The sequence below is a fragment of the Coturnix japonica genome, chromosome 9, assembly GCF_054131305.1.
Source record: "Coturnix japonica strain WE chromosome 9, WE-NBRP24, whole genome shotgun sequence".
NCBI lineage: Eukaryota > Metazoa > Chordata > Aves > Galliformes > Phasianidae > Coturnix > Coturnix japonica.
Genome location: NC_140671.1, coordinates 4200522 through 4217151, shown reverse-complemented (window position 1 = coordinate 4217151; position 16630 = coordinate 4200522). Strand labels below are relative to the sequence as shown.

The 16630-nt window shown below is 45.6% G+C and overlaps 1 protein-coding gene across 2 annotated transcripts in view; it reads right to left on the bottom strand.

Annotated features, from left to right (window-relative positions):
• Positions 1 to 16630, bottom strand: part of CCDC92 (coiled-coil domain containing 92) — a 50490-nt gene that overhangs the window by 27153 nt on the left and 6707 nt on the right. For both annotated transcript variants that reach the window (XM_085555599.1, XM_085555601.1), the window contains one exon: positions 12047 to 12110. The gene's annotated coding sequence lies outside the window, so the exon portion shown is untranslated. The remainder of the gene's footprint in view (positions 1 to 12046; positions 12111 to 16630) is intronic.

The following is a 16630-nucleotide window of genomic DNA, read 5'->3' as shown; positions in this document are numbered from 1 at the left end:
AGAATCTGATGCCTGTCCTGAGCAGAACTCGGAGGTGAGGAGCCTGGCAGAGCAACACTTCACACAACACGCCTGGCTCTGGCGTGGGTCACAATGCTGTGGCAGCCCCTGGGCCAGCAGCTCCCAGCGGGAGCCCTTGGTGTCCATGAGACAAGATGGTGAGGACCTGGGGGGATGCTTTCACCAAAAGCCCACATGTCAGCAAGCCTCCCAGCCCTGAGACTTCTGTGCAGATCCCTGACATTTACTTGCACTGCCTGAATTTTGGGCAGGGATTTCTTTTTTCCCCTCTTCTTGCTCCATAGCTCACTGCTGACATTTTAAGATCAGCAAGTCTGATCTACACGATAAACTAAATCCAAACCTCCTGAGGCTGCAGCCCAGTGAGCAAACAGCTCTGTCTTTCACCACTTGGAAAGCAGGGGTTGGAAGCAGCCTTCTGGGTGCATGAGGACTGTGCCAAACGACACAACATCTCCAGCATCACCAGGAGCCTTCCCATGACCAGCAGCCACCAGCCCGACTGAACACATTGTTCAGACTGCTGTCTCATGAGCGGGGCTTACAGTGATGGATTGTGTCTCTGTAAAAAGCAAAGGGAGGAGGTAGCAACCATGACAGCGACTGTGGTTGGTAAGAACTGGTCGTAGCTGCAAAGCAGGACATGCAGGGAGGAGGGGGCCAGAGCAGCATTGTGCTGCTTCCTTAGTGCTGACACCACTATAAACCAGAGCTTGGAAGAAATCTGACTTTGTGTTTTCTCCCCCTTCCCACTCCCAGCCCACCACATTTCTCATAGAACAAAAATCCTGCCTTCTGCCCAGCTCTACCACTGGAGCACTAATCCTTTGGCTGTGGCAGTGGATTAAATCTCAGGCCCTGAGGAAGCTCTTCCAAGGCACAGTGCGGATTTTGTTTGCTGGGGTCTAACCCGTGTGGCACCTCACAGCTGCCATGGTTGTGAAATTGTGCTTTTTCTTTCTGTTTTAGCAGCCCATATGAAGCAAGGAAAGCAGGGCTGTTCAGAGAGACCGTTCTTAATGGTCTGAAAATAGACCTAATATTTTTCTTGGCTTAGAGAGGAAAACGGTTACCTTGATTGAAACTTTGTTCTAGCTCACAGACAGTAATGAAGACTGCAGATACAAGACTTGTACAGACTCTGTTACACAAACCTTCATGGAGACACAGGGTTTTCTTTTTCCCTTCTTCTCTCCCTTTGCTACCCAAAATGCTGCCTGGTACGGCTAAGAACCTTCAACTTGATGGGAAAAGGAGCTTTGTCTCAGGTGCAGACATCGTGAGCCACCTTTTGTTCTTTGCCATGCTGATGAAGGTTAATGAAACAGCTGGCATTTCATCAAGGCCAGCGCTGAAAATTAGGGACAGAGCTGCCATTAAAAGTAACCAGATGCATGCATTTCTATCCTTGACACACCGCTCTTGAAATATCTCCCTCTTGGGCTGTACAGCTTCCAAGGAATAGGAAATTGCAATTGTTACACTAGCCAGAGAATGGATTTAATTTGTACTGTTTTATCCTCCCTATTGGAAAATATCCTCTGTTGTTTTTTTGTTTTCTTTGACCCCAGCTAAAGAGAAAAGGAAGAAAATCCAAGAAAATCAATACCATTATCTATAAAGCCTTCCATGCAGATGAGGCATGGCCTACCAGAAAGCATGCATGTTTCCTCTACTAGAGATATGGACTGCTTGCATTCTGCAAGGCTTCCTGCAACCTATCTGAACAAGGTTGTTCTATGTGCAATAATACAGAAGCTTAATGAAAGTTAGTTTGAATGCCACTGGTTAGTTAGCTCAACCAGTACACAAAGTTGATGCCAGTGATGCAAGTATGTATTCGCTAAAGAAAGGGCAACTGATGAGAATGAGCTGGTTAAAGGCATTAAATGAATGCTGTCTGAAGATTACAGTTAAAAGAGTCAGCAGGAGAGGAGGAAAGAAGCAGCAGCACAAATAACACTTCCAATTGCCCAGCAGCGATTGCCCAAGTGGAGGCTCAGGAGCTGGTTTAGATTAGTTCAGCAGGCATCAGCATGTATGCAGTGGTGATGTTACTTCAGTTGAAAGGCAGTCACTTGTTGAGTAACCATAATTTAATTGCATTCGATCACAAGCCTATACAAGAAGGAGATATGCATTCATCTAAGTCACCTGTTCTCTTTAAGTACATTCTGCTCTGGCTACACAGGTGGAACCAGCCTGAGGAAACACGTGCTGGGTAGGCAACAGAGTGCTGGAGGTTTATCAGGGCTGAGCAACACCAGACACACTTATTCTTAAAAAGGAATTTTGTATTCATGTGACATCACAGTGGGAATATATTTGGCCCCGTTAAGGTTGGAAAGATGATTGCAGTGATTGAGTTACAGAGGCTTAATGAATTACTGCTCATCAGCTGAGCTGCGGTAACTGACTCTGCCTGTTGAAGGCACAAAGTACAGTGCATTAGCTCAAGGCTGATTTCAAGCAGCGAGGCATAATGTGATTACCCAGAGCAGAAGCTGGCCTGAACTCATAGGCTAAACCCCAGTTGCTTTTGGAAAAGTACCTAGTAATGTTAATTGGCTCCAGCATGGTGGGTTTAACAACAAAATCTGGCTCCAGAAGCACAGTGATCCCCAAGCTCACATGAGGACCAAGGCTGGCTGCTGATTTAAAGATGTGAGGTCCTGTTTCAGCCAAGCTCTGAACCTGTATCGACAGCACAGCCCCGAGGTCAGCACCAGAAGCCATTTATTACTGACTCAGGAAGGAGGAATTGTAAAAACGTGGTGAATCATTAACAGCCTGAACCCGGGAGGTCTAAAGGAGGTCATCGAGATGGATGGCAGCTCCCCAGCACGGCCATGAGGAAGCACCAGAGCTGCTCTGCTGCAGCATCCTACCCTGAGGTGACCTGGTTGGACACAGGTTAAAGAAGGCTGGGAGGCACAGTGTGTTACTGCTGCTGGGAGCCATTCCCTGTTTCAGCAGTGACCATAGCCAAGAGCTGAAATGATCCCTGATAAACTGCTGGTGGGAAAGAGACAGAGGATCACACATCCCTCATTATGCCTATCATGTGGCCAGGCCATGTCAGAGCTGACAGCATCCCAGGGCAGGGGAACTGCAGCACAGGTGGGGCTGCCATTGCCAACATTGTTGGCTCATTACTTAGGCAGTCTTCCTCGTTACCTTGTCTGCCTCCTGAAACTTCATTCTTCCCCCCCCTAGAGAGGAACAGGAGCTTCAAGATAACCTGGGCATGCAAAAATGCCCAGAAATCTCAGGCTCCTGTATAACGGTATGAACAAAATTTCCAGCAAGAATAAAAGGCCCAGAAAAACCTGCATGGAGTCCCTGCACAAAGAATAGTTAATCCTGGGCTTTGCTACCTGTCACAGTGCATTACATCTCCCCACAGCTGACCCCCAGCGTGGAGCACAGCTCCTTTGCCCAGCTCCAGGACTGCAGGCAGCAGACCTGTGTTTGTGCTCAAGAGGCTCTCACCAAATGGGGAGCTGTGGGAGGTGGGATGGAGAGTAGGCAACCATCAAACCCTTTTACAGCAGGTCCCTGAGGATTCTGTTTTCCTGCTATTTTTAAGTTGAACAGGATTGAGTTTCACTGCAGGAAATAGTTCTTCTCCTCCCTCCCACCCCACTCATTTCTACAGCACATTGGAAGAGCCGTCTGCTGTCTGCTGGAGGTTTCTAAGAACCAGACGGTCAAACTGGAAACAAGGCGCTTTGCTATCTGCAGCCAGGAGAGAACAGGGAGAGAGGATGGGGAAGAAATACCCCTGGTAATCTAATGCTCAAAACAATAGGGTGTATGTGCTTGTGAGACTCACCCTTCCCTACTCCTTATAACTGAGTGGAGAAAGTGGCTGGAGTTTCAGGTGAGGTTTCTGTGAAGCCCACAGAGACGGGATATTTACATCCATGGAAGTTTCCCTGCCTTCCCTAATGGAACAATGTCACAGACACATCTCATGCAGCAAGCGCAGTGATCTGCCCTCAAATAATCAGCATTACATCGCCTGTAGAGCTGGACACTGACAACTGCATTCAGCTATAGACCTAATTCCTGCTAGAAATAAATTCATTCAGTCACTGCTCCAAAAGTCTCCACATGTGTGGGCTGCAGTAACACCATGACACAGATTCCAGCACGCCAATAAATCTGCACGTTGTCACAGGTGTAACAGGGTAGTCAGCACCCATGCTCTGTGACTCCACGCAAGACGCACTGAAGCCATCAGACCCAAAGCTAGAGCTCAATTCCCAGTACATCCCCTTGGACTCAGAGAGAGGCCTGGCTAATTAACAGCAGCCTGCTGGACATCTACTGTGTGCCACCTTTTAAAGCCCAGAGCCCACTGACAGCTCATCTGCTCCTTCCCCATTCTGCTGATACGGACCAATTTTGCAGGCACAGATTCACCCTTCCTGCACTGGGCTGGGGAAAGGCACAACCATTTCTCCTGCTTTCCTTGCAGTGACAATAGAGACAATGCCGCTGTTGTAGGTGATTCTACATGCCTAGTGAAAACCTACTGGAGACCAACACAGTTATATCAATAATCTCCTGTTTATTATTCCTGCTGGCAGGGGGTTTGCTGTTACCTTTCTAGCACAGGCAATGTTTTCCATTCATCTTTTCTCAGCCAGGTGTTTGCTCATTTGCAGCAGGGTGCTTCAAAAGAGACAAAGCTACAATTGATGGGAAACAGAAGGCCAGGTTGCTGCCAAGACGGGTTCTCCTTGGGGGTATCCACAGTTGTAGAAACGGTTATTACAAAGTCTTTCAGCAGTGGTTCTACACACCTGCTGAAAGAGCCTTCAATTTGCTTTCACTGGACCTGTCTTTTTGATGATCTTTGTTGGGCACCTGTTAGTCAAACACTGCTCATGTTCACATCCTTCCAACACAGCCAGTCTCAGGTAACTAACCCCTTCCACTCCACTCCAGCTCCTCTGGAGCTCACAGGAAGATTGAGACCGGAGTGGGACAACTCCCTCAAATCACAAGGCTTGATATTGTGTTTCTGGCCTACAGGGGGATGCTACTGTGGTTTCAGGCAGATTCAAGGTATTGAAGTGCAATATTCCCCTTTTCATTTGCAGAAGGGCAAGAAGGATGGTTTGCTGGAAAAGTTACATGGTGGAAAGATGGAGCCCTGAAAACTGAGCGAGACATGCAGGACAAACTGAGGAGATCAGATTTGAGTTTGCAAAACAAATCCAGCTGGTGGAGGGAAGATGTGGATTAGAGCAGACAGAGCAAGAGTGCAGCTGGGAAACAGACCACAGCTATCTTGGAGGAAGAAAGAACTTTTCCAGCCCTCCTTTCCCTGCACTTTCACTGCAAAGGCTAACACGTTTTGAACTAGAACTGCCCTCTTCCTCCTCCTCCGCTCCCACATGGACTGGCTGTCTGGGACATTAGCTCAGCTCTGCTCAGATCCCACTAGGTTCTTTCCGCATGCAGCTCCCTTGCTCCAGTAACAGATAGCTCTGAGGCATAAGATGGACCTATCACACTGTGGTTATTTCAGTTTTATCCCCTTTTGTCTGCTTTCTGGAGCCAGCAGGACATCGATTGCCCAGCTTGGCTGGAGTCCTCACCAGTTAAAGACCAAAGTCATTGCTGTTCAGACTCTACAAGTCCTGAACTCTCATTAGCGGTGCAACATTACTCCTTCAGTCATAGCGATTCACTCTGTAATCCCATGCACAATCAAGAGCTACTCAGCAGGATTCACACAATGAGCACAGGGACACCCTAAGCCCTCTGAAAAAGCTGTAGAGAAGCTGCAGCTAAGCCCATGGGGTTCCAGCAGGGTCTGCCTCCCAGATAAATGGGCATTGAATTGAGGCTGCTGGTACAGCCCAGCAAGTGGCAATGGTATCCCTGCATCAGTGATTCAGGAAAGACATGCACACACGGCTCTGGGAAGAAAGAGAACTCTGCAGGATAAAGAAGAAAAAGGAGTGGAAGTGCTGATGCTGGCCAAATATCTTCATTCAGAAGCGATTACTTTGTAAATACAACTCTTGCTCCTAGTATGTTTTTGCCCCTTGGCATCACAGAGGAGCTATAAATAAAGGTATGGATGATGCCAAAATCTGGGGAAGGTGCTACAGCCTGCCTCAGAATTGCGGGCTGGCACCATGGTGCACAGAACAAGAACACGCTGTTTTTCTCTGCAGGTCTTAACATTTCAAGGCAGACAGAGGGAACAAATGCCCACAGACCACTTAACCTTCAGCAGATATTAGCAGGACTAATATTAGCAGGACTTCATCTATGTGCCTGCAGCTCCAGCAGGTCTTTCCATGAACGTTTCCAGCATGAGCACTGCTAAAGAACATTTCTGTTCTTTAAACAGCACTGTGGCAGGAGACTCTCACCCCAGGAGGGATGTCCAGCCTTGGCTCACAGCACTTTCTTACCCTGGGCACTCCTTGTTTCTCCTCTGGGTGCAGAAGTTGGCAGTGAGGGGCCAGATCCTCCCCTTCAACCTTCAGAGCACCTTCACAGCTCAGTGCTGCTTAAATTAAATGCCAGCTCTGGTGTGGGACTGTGATGCCCAAGAGGTTTATACAGACACTTTGGAGCAAATTCAACTGTTACCATTTGGCACCCCATGAGTAACAGCATACCTGTAAACGCCATGGGCAGAAAATCGGGCTTTTGTGTGTTTGTGTGTGTGCAGTAAGTTCATAGTGATAGTGCTCTGTCTGGATTTGCAACTGTCTAGACAATGGAAAAATTAGCATCATGAAACTGGATAGTTTTATGAGATGCCCAGCCAAATATCTGGGAAATATTTTTGTAATGGTTCTCCTCAGAGGGAGATATGAGTCTGAGCCATTCATTAGAGATGCAGTTCTTTTGTCTTGTGTTCTGGTGAGGGACAGAGGGGTTTTACTGAGCCTGCTGTGCCTCATCTGCCATGCTTTTCAGCCAGATGCTGGATGCTACTGTGGAGGAAAATAAGCCCTAAGCGCAAGCATGGCAAATGAGCTTCCTGTAGTTTGGAGCTGCTAGTTTTCTGGTGTGGAAAAGAAATCTAATCCCAAAAACTGGAGGTTAGGACCTCATGAAGACTATTTTATGTCTGGGGACAAACAATTAAAGGCCTGTTTTACAGACTACAACAAAGCCCAAAGGATTTCTAGGTTGCAAGGTTTAGCTACTGCTCCCTATGGGGTAAAAGCTCATGGAGAGCAAGAAAGACTCATTCTAAGCCTCCAGCCTGGAGCCCTGGCAGCTATTTTCTTAAATGATTCACAGGGATCTCTCTTCCTCTAAGCCAGCAGAAGAAGATGCAGCAACCAGAACTGCACTTATGGCTGAGGCTCAGTGATTTGTCTCCATGATGTCTGTAAATTTCCTCCTCAGCAGCTCCATCCTCTGAAGAAATTAGAAGCAGCTCAGAGCACAGTGGCTCTCTGGAGTCCCTACACAGAGATAACAGGCCTGCTGCAGCCAGCCCTTCTCAGAAAAGCACAAGCGCCCACAGGGAAAGAACAACAGATGCACACCTAGAGGTAGGCTTCCCCTGGCTAGGAATTTGCTTCAGTTTTGGTGGTTACTTCCCTGTCCTAATGCAAAATAAACATGGAAGGAATAGGAGAATACATCAACATCTTCCACTGCTTCTATGAAAACCTCCAAAATAGGTAGACCAAGCAACAGGCACCTCATTTTAAAAGCAAGGATGTTATCTTCCCTTGGAAGGAATGGGCTGTCAATTCATCTAAGGACAGAAGAGTTTAAGTAGAGGCTTGTTACTGATGATGGTTGGCCAGTGAACCTTTGGCTTGGTTTAGGTTGTGGGAAGCCTTGAAAAACTGCTCTGAGCTTCCAGTGGATGCGTTAGGGAAATAAACAGAAATGACATTTCCAAGACCTGTGTAGATTCCAGGAGCTCATGGTGCTCAGACTGGGGCTTCTCCCCACAAATAGCAGTGGAAGCTTTCTGTCAGCGTCAATAATGACAACCAAAGGTCTGGATGCAAAACACAAAGACTCCTAATGGAGAAGCTGAAGCTGTCATTGGTCACTTTCACAAAGAACTCACATTTTCTTCTGTGAGGGACTGTGTGATGTTCCTGGATGCTGTTCAGCAGCAGCTAAAAGAGTCCTCTGGCAGAAGAGTGTGTTGCAGCATGGGGTTTTGAAAGCAATAGACCTGGCTAATCTGAGGAAGGAGATGTCCAATGATGGATAATTTGCTGTGGGAAGTGGTTCTAGAATGTGGCCAGATTCACACTGATGATAACAAGAAAACGCCTGGAGAACCAGTGCTTGTTTGGATATGGGCATTTTGGCTGGCTAGAGCAGATAGCATTGAAAGAATTTCCTATCCACGGCAAAATAACGGGACCAGAAAGTTAACATTTTTGTGCTGCAGATTCAGTTGTTGTTTGATGGTTCTGAGCTATTTCCTTGCTCCCATCCATCACACCATTGACTGGCTCATTTTTTCCCCCTTCCAGTTTTTGTAGAACGAATCTGTTAAGTTTTGTGGAGTTGATCTTGGCTCATGGCTCACACCCCACATCTGTTTTTCTAGGCCTTACCATCTGACTCAGAATGATTGCATTTTAACTTCTTCCCCCCCTGCTTCCGTCAAGCTTAAAAACGAAACAAAGCACTCCCACCACCATCAAGACATACCCGATGTCTGTGAAGGCACATGTCCCCTCACCTCCTGGTACTGAACAGTGAAAGGTTACTCTAAGAATTTCAACTGCTTATTCGTTATTCTTTAAGATGATACAGTGAGAACTGACAAGATAAGTACAATTATTCTGTACGAGTGAATTTTCAAAGCTCTCCTTTTGGTTCTTATCCAAGAACCTTTGAAAGCACATCACCAAAGATAAGCACACACACTGACCAGTGGCACTTGACATATTCTGACATATTCATTTTACCTTTTGAAAACAAGGCCTACTGTGTGCCTGAGTGACCAGTGACTTGTCAGAATCAGCCCCATGCACTGCAAGAAAGAGCCAACATTCAGGTAGAACATATTTGGTCTCTAAAGGTTCGGGCTTCTCCCCCCCCCCAGCTTGAATCCTTTCAAACTACTAATCCTCTTTGAAGACTTAAGCTCTTGGATTCTTAACACCTTTCTGAATTTCAGCTGGGGCAAATGGAAGGGAAAAATACTGATTTCAGTAGGATAACTCCTACATTAGAGGTGGGATATGCTTAAGCAAGAGCATGTCTCCTGAGCACGTAGTCAGAGCAGCTCTGCTGAAACTGCAGATTCATGACCTTCTGTTAAATCTGCTTACTTATATCTGCAGTGGATACGCTTTCTACCACTCTAAATCTGGTAAGACAGTTAATAAATACTTATTTCAGCATCATCGTTCCTGTGGTATTCTGCTCATTCTAATTTTGCTGCTCAGCAGAGCTCAGAAATGCAGGAATGTGAAAGTTAGAGGGAAGGTTTTGTCCCTAGTGCAAAATAGTCTGGACTCCAGCACACATTGCCTTGGGTGTGGGAGTTAAACCCTGGAGGACGAGAGAAAGATGAAGGCCATGGGTTAAAGGCAACTCCCTGCCAGGTTAACCTCCCTTTCCTAACCTAACTCTGAGCATTGCAGAGCCCTGACCAGCTCTGCTGGATTGGCCCCAACGTAGGACAGCTACAGAACTGAAATGGTAGCAGATGGGAAGAATAAAAGAAAAAGAAAAAAAGGAAGTGAAAGTGTTGAAGGCTGCTGTTTGGTAACTTAATTACCCCAAAGAACAAACAGTGAGGGAAATATTTTTCATAGGGGCAAACTAATAGGATTTGGAAAAGAAGGTAAAGCCTTTAAACTGTTACACAGAGTAAGCTCTCTGGTTGCAATTAGGAAATGCAGCTCAGTCAGGCATGCAGTGCTTTTCCCTGACAATGTCCGAGTCTTGTTTTGTCTCTGATAATTCCACATTCTGCTTTTAAAAGACAGCTCATGTTTCTTGTTAGAGGGTTCGATATATCAGGCTGTCCGGGCATATTATGAGCCCTTAAATAAACTGCTGGGTGGGGTGGGATTTTTTGACAGGCACCATAAGCATGAGCTACCATAGAATCATGTTGTGCCCAGTTAAACACCAGTAAGAAATGGAGGCAGAGGACATCCTCTGTACCAGGCATTGGTTTGCACAACTTTGAGCCATGTTACTTTTGTCATCATATTTCAAAGAGGTGCTCCCAGAATGCTGCATTAGAAGGAAAGTTTGAAAGCTGGAGAAAGAGCAAGGGTCCATCATTCTTGCTTCTAGTCTAGCATTCCTTTTCTGTTCTGCCAGGCCTGCTCTCAGCTCTCCAGTCCATTATGAGGTGTAATTGCAGCATAAGGAACTATAGTTGTTCCCTATAGCTCTTTACTGTATAAGCCTAGGTTAAAGAACAATCCATTCTTTAGTTATTCCTGCAAAAGGCTGTGTCAAAACCAGAAAAACTGTCAGGCAGAACAGCTGCATTTGAACACCTCCTCTTCCTTGGCTTCTGCAAGGAAGAATTTGGAGAGATGACTGTTGTACAGACACTTGGATGCGTTTTAGTGCAGCAGAACACAGCAGGCCTCCTTGGAAGTGAGCATTCCTCACTTCAGTTGATCCAGAATTCCTTGTGTCTCCTTGCAGCAGGTGGCCCTTGAAGCCCAGAGAGCTCCAAGCCACCCTGCTGTTTGTAGTATGGACTGCTCTACTCCATCTTTCTTATTCTCCTTAAGCCCCTTATAGTCACTCCTTCCTCTCACAGCCAAAATAAAAATCCTTGAGATAGTAGGTGCATCTTGGAACAGCTAAGAAAACCCAAAGCTCCAAACTTTGGTGGAAAGCAGGTGGAAAGCACGAGGAATGCATTTAGAGTGTCAACCCAAGTGCAGCACTACACAAAATACCAAGAGGAAGAGTTGAATGTTATTATTTTTTTAACTACAGATGGGCTGCATTAACCACAAAGGAAACACAAGAAAAGCTTATATCTGGAAGTAATAAAAAACATTTGCATAATGTACATGGTGCATTCAGTGCTAGCAGGAGGTGCTGCACGAACAGCCCAACAGACTGGAGACCTCATTTCTCAATGGGAGTGCAGAACCATCTCCTTCCAAAAGTGGCCTGAAAGCTCTTACAGAGGGAAGAAGCTGGCTCCATCTTGCAAACATAAACGCTGTTCCACCTTTCAGAGGGTATACACAGCTTCCCTGTAACCTCTGCAGTACGCAGCAACTCTTATTCAGATTCCAGGAATAGACAGAGTAAATTCATACAATTCAAACAACTATGAAATGTTTTACATCCTAAACCCGTGCTGAAAGTACAGCGCACAAGTGCCAAAGTGGTGGTCCAACAACCTATCATGCAGCAACACTACAGGCTGGGTCTGAAAGCTGTGTCACTGCCCTGATAGAAATCTGCTGGTGCAGCAATACCAGTCTTCCTGTCTGGACTAGCATGGAGATTGCTGGCACAATTTCACTTTGTCTCCGCCGTTCTATGCTGTACCTCTCACACACTGGTTGAGGTTGTAATAAATCCCAGCTGTTATCTCCGGCAGTCAGTCAGCTGTGGATGGCCTAAATCAAGAGAACTTAAAGTAATCCCAAATGAACAACTCTTCTTTATCTACTGTCTTACCCCTCTTTTCTTCAGAGGACGACATGAGTAAGAATGGCTCCAACAATCCAGTGCTGCCATGTATAACATCAGGGCACAAACCTTCTGTAGCGTAAGTAATAAGGACCTGTGTATTTTGGAGCAAGGGGAGCATGGCTGAAATTCTTCCCTTGCTAACACTCTGCACTGCTAAACTGCTATGGCAGGCACCAGAAGCAATAAATGTAAAGTCAAAGGCATTGTAATGTCAGGAAAGTCTACAGAAACCCAAACTGAGTTGTCATAATAACATAATCCAGAATTCAGTATTTTTGTAACCAAAAAGAAACTACTGATATGCCAATTTCCACCCACAAATAGCTGTAGTTGAGGTTCTGCATTTAAAAAAAAAAGTTGAATGACTTACCATGTGTCGCACTGGATGGTTTTGGTCAGAAGTCCACAAAGGATCAGTTAGACAGCAATTCCTCCTGTTGAGACAAAAACGAAGAGGTAAAAATCGCCTTGCCAAGCTCAGAAGATAAGCACAAAGACGCATTGTTTTAAATCACAGGGGAGCAGGTTGTGCTGGAACACATAAGGAACAAAGCAAACACAGACTCTTGGGGTGTTTAGATTACTGCCTGTCTGCCTTCTTCCAAGTTGGGTTGAATGAAAAAACAGTGTACAGAGCATTCAGGAATGATGCAGACACACCAGAGCACAAAGAGCTGTTTAACCCAGGGAGACAGCTCATCTACAGGTAAAGATTCCAGGTGTTCAAAAGGCAATGAGGAGACATAGCTTGAACCATGTGGTAGAGCTGAGCTGGCTCACAGCTTCACAACAGCTCACCCTTGTCCTGCTTTTCTCCACATCTCATGAGATAATGCCCAAGCCTCTCAGCAAATGGATCCCGCTGAAGTTTCCTATCTTTATTCTGGAGAGCTTCGTTCCTGGGGATGTTCTGGGAAGGGCACGGCCAGCAGCAGATGTCCCACATCTTCCCTGGATTTCTTTTGTTTGGTTTGTTCCTGTGTCCTGAGCACCTCATTTACAACCAGAAATAGGTCTCAGATTCTCAATAACTTCAGCCTTCACATTTCTACCCCTTTGCCTGAATAGACTGCAGGTGGTCTAATGCATGGCTTATCTTTCACCTTCTGTGACAGCACTGCGAGACTTACACCATGGGTCCTGGTATCAGTCAGCAGAGAGATAAGAAGAGACTACCCTAGTATAGTTACTCTCAGTTTATCCAATTTCAGGACATATCCCAAGTATATTTGCCAAGCTGTTGTATAAGCACTTATGAGGAAGCTCCAGGAGGCAGGTCCCAGCTTCCCATCTCTTGGACAGCTTTTCCTCAGCAGCTCCCGAAGGTCCCAACCCAGTGGTTAAAAGGCAGGAGAGGAGCAAACAGCGTTTGCTTTGTGTGACACAGAGGGCTGAGAAAATTTGAAAGACAAATTATTCGAAATAAAAAGCGGTGCAAAAACAGATTAGAAAACTACTGTGCTGTGACTATTAACGAAGCGATAGAAAATATCAATCACTCCCCGGTCTCTGAAGCTTGCTGTGAGAGAAGAATTAGGAGATTTTATGTTCCAAGTACCAGGAAACCGCAGGGCCCTGGTGCCTAGTTCTCCAAAGAACGCTGTTTGAAACGCGGGGAGGAAAGCAGAGCGCTGCAAAGACAGCCAAAGGGAAGGTTTAAAAATAGCAGCTTTCAGTTTTGTTTCTTTTTTTCCCTCTTCTAAAGAGCCTGGATATAGGATCATGTCAGAGACTGGATGAAGAGAGCAGACCAGCCCCTGCAGAGAGAGACGTCCTCCCAAGTAGTGATTGCTGGCTGGGAGGCTGTGCCTGTTCATGTTACCTTCCAGCTCAGGGCCCCTCAAAGAGCAAGTCTGTCTGCATCCCTGTTCCCGCAGCCCAAGAGAAGGGCACTTGCGGAGTGACAGCTGGATGTCGGTGCTTTAGACAGGCAAAGTAGACAGGACAGTATCTTCTGAAATGGACAGCAATGTCAGGGAGGGATGCAGGATGCCCCTTGGGTCTTTGCTTTGCTTGTGGAGAGAGAAGAAAGACATAGCTGACACTCTAGGTGGTTTTTCCTCTGGGAAGAATATATCCCAGGGAGCATTAAAAATGGGTCAAATGTATAACCAATACATTTGACTCTAAAGTTACTAAAAGAAAAGGCAAAAAGCAGTGCTTTTTTGTGGCTGAGAGGACAATTTTCCATCAAGACTCTTCTGGAAAATAGTAGGGAAGGTCTTAAAGCAATATGTTGTTGTATGTTCATCTCTTATGGCACCCTCCTAGCACAGACCCCAGGACTTTCATTTGCTTTTCAACTCTCAACAGTTGTAAAGTATCCACAGATGCTCACACTCAAGCCTGGGGACCTTGCTGTTTTTCAGCTGGAAGACTTCAAAAGGTTTCCCAAAGGCCAAAATGAAAAGGAGTTTTTATGTTTCCTAGAGAAAATCTTGTGCCGATGCAGGAAGTGCTGATGTTCAAAAGATAAACAACCAGCCACACTCACTGAGAAATGGCACCAAACATCTTCATATTCGCCTCAGCCAATATTTTGACTTCAGCACAGTGACCAGCCAGAACTAGCTGGAAAACTCTCAATATTTGGGAAAAACGTGGCACCATTCTACCATCTCCAATCCAAAGCAATACATGAACACATTGTACTTCTGGAACAGTTCTGGCCCTGGCTGCATTTTGGGGCTATAAATGCAGACAGCAGAGGAAAGGGGGACATAAGAGGGACTGCAGTGGAAAGCCGGCAGTAATGAAGGATGTTGTTTTTTCCATAGTCCAATCTAGGAACAAGCCATGCACAAAGAACATCGCGTCATGCTTACGCTTCCCAGGTATGCCTGGGTTGAAATTCTGAGGGATTTCTATATTACCGGTGGCCACATCTCTCAAATCCTCTTTCTCTGCATGAAGAATCTTGCCTATGACATGTAAAATGCCCTTGTCAAAACACGAGGTTCTGGCAGATCCATGTTAAGAACAATATTTGCACAGACAGCCAAGACAAGGGCGTCCAGCAGAGATAAGCAATTCAGTCATGTTTAGACACATGAGAGTTCATGTCACAGCCTCATCCCAGGATAACCAGTGGCAAAATCCTTTTCTGCAGCAGGTCCAGTTGTTTGAACCCCACTTATGCCAGCAGACATTGGACCTGACTGTTTTGCTGCTAGTTTCATACCTTCCTCCTCTGTTTGTCAGATATTTAAGGCAACAAGGTCTCATTCACCTCCCTTTAAAATAAATAAATAAATACATAAAATCCCTCTGAGAATCCTTCGGATGCTGTTCTCTTCCCATTTATGCCTCCAGCTGCTCTCGCCTTTTTGCTACCGGTTTTGTGCAAATCCAGGTCAACCCTGAAAATAACTTCCTGGCGACTCTAAAAGCCTTTCAATCTGTGATTTTAGGTAGAATTTCAAACCTTTCCAATAAGATACTGTTGATTGGCCAGGAAAATGACATAAATCATTCTGCTTCGATCCCTGGATTGGATGAAAGGTTCCAGCATAAATTTGCCAGGTGCTGTAAACTGTGTTCCCACAGATATTTGTGTTCAGATTAGGTCTCTGCTAAGAGCAACTCACCAGCAGCAGCAGCAGCACTGGCTACAAAGCTCCATCATCAAGTGTTTTGTCTGCCAAACCTCTGAAACCTTACACAAGGTGACCTCCTGTTGCCCAGACCTACAGAGCAACACAAAACTACAGCAAAGTGCTCTTTATTATCACTGCACTGAATGGGCTGGATCAACATTAAGGCCTCAGCAATAGGCACTGCAAGGCAGCCCCTATCCTCAGGAGTTTAAGATCTAAACCAGACAAAGCAGAGAATAGTCCTAAATTGCTTTTTCTTATGCTGGAATACTTCAGATGAATAAAGCTGCAGGTTTTGAGACACAGTAGCTGGCTCTGAACAATTCCCTTTGTATTCAGCCTCCTTGAAAGGTACCAGGGTGAATTCATCCCTTTGGTTTTCATCTGGGCAGAATCCCAGGACTCTGACTTAGCTCCACATCTTGACTGCACCTTACTGCTCCATCAGACAAATAACCACCCAAAGCAACAGCATTACCTCTAGCAAATCCTCTGGGAGTTTACATTAATGTCAGTGACATTCAGGCACCTTCTGTCCTTGTTCCTCTGCTCAGGACCGTGCTGCCAGCATAAACCAAATGAGCAACAATACTTCACATGTGGTCAGTGAGTTTGAGTTATCACAGTTAGGGCACGATGTCAGCAAGGCAAAACAAAGAAGCCCAGACAACCCAACACATACACCTGTGCTCCTGGAGCCCTGAAAGCCTCCACCTGGGAAAGCAAAACAGTTTCTCATATCTCAGCGTTAGTGGGGAATTTCCTCTCTGTACTTCAGGTGGAGCAATACTTTAAACAAAGCCATCGCAGCCTGATGGCTGAAGAGGCAATTTAAGGGAAGGCATCCAGTAGCTAGAAATAAGGCTCCATTACATTATATTAGCTATGAAGCTTAGTGTAGTAAGCCAGATAACTGCATACTGAATTAATAATGTTATTTATTCCATTTGGTGGAGCATGGAGGACACTTAATTGTCACAGCTTTTTAGATCAGAGCTGGCATCAACAGCTCAGCTCAGAGAGTATTTTATGGAAAATATAGAGGTGGATTAAGTAGCTGAAAGAGAAGAGGGTGTGAATGTGTGAAATACAGCAGATTTGGTAATAATAAAGTTATATGGCCTTGATTCTTCACTTGGCTTCTAATGCTCCAGAAATGCTTTGTCTTAGGAAAGCATAACCAAGTCCCTAAAGATAAGTTTGGGTTGGAGCTTGTGTAGGATCTGGAGGCACTTAACTTCTTTTATTCTTGTTAAAACATTTATTATTTTGAAAGCAGAAAGTATCCGCTCAACTCAAACAAGAAAGTGTTGTGGAGAAACCTGAAGCATTACTTTTTTTTTCTTGGGGAAAAGAAA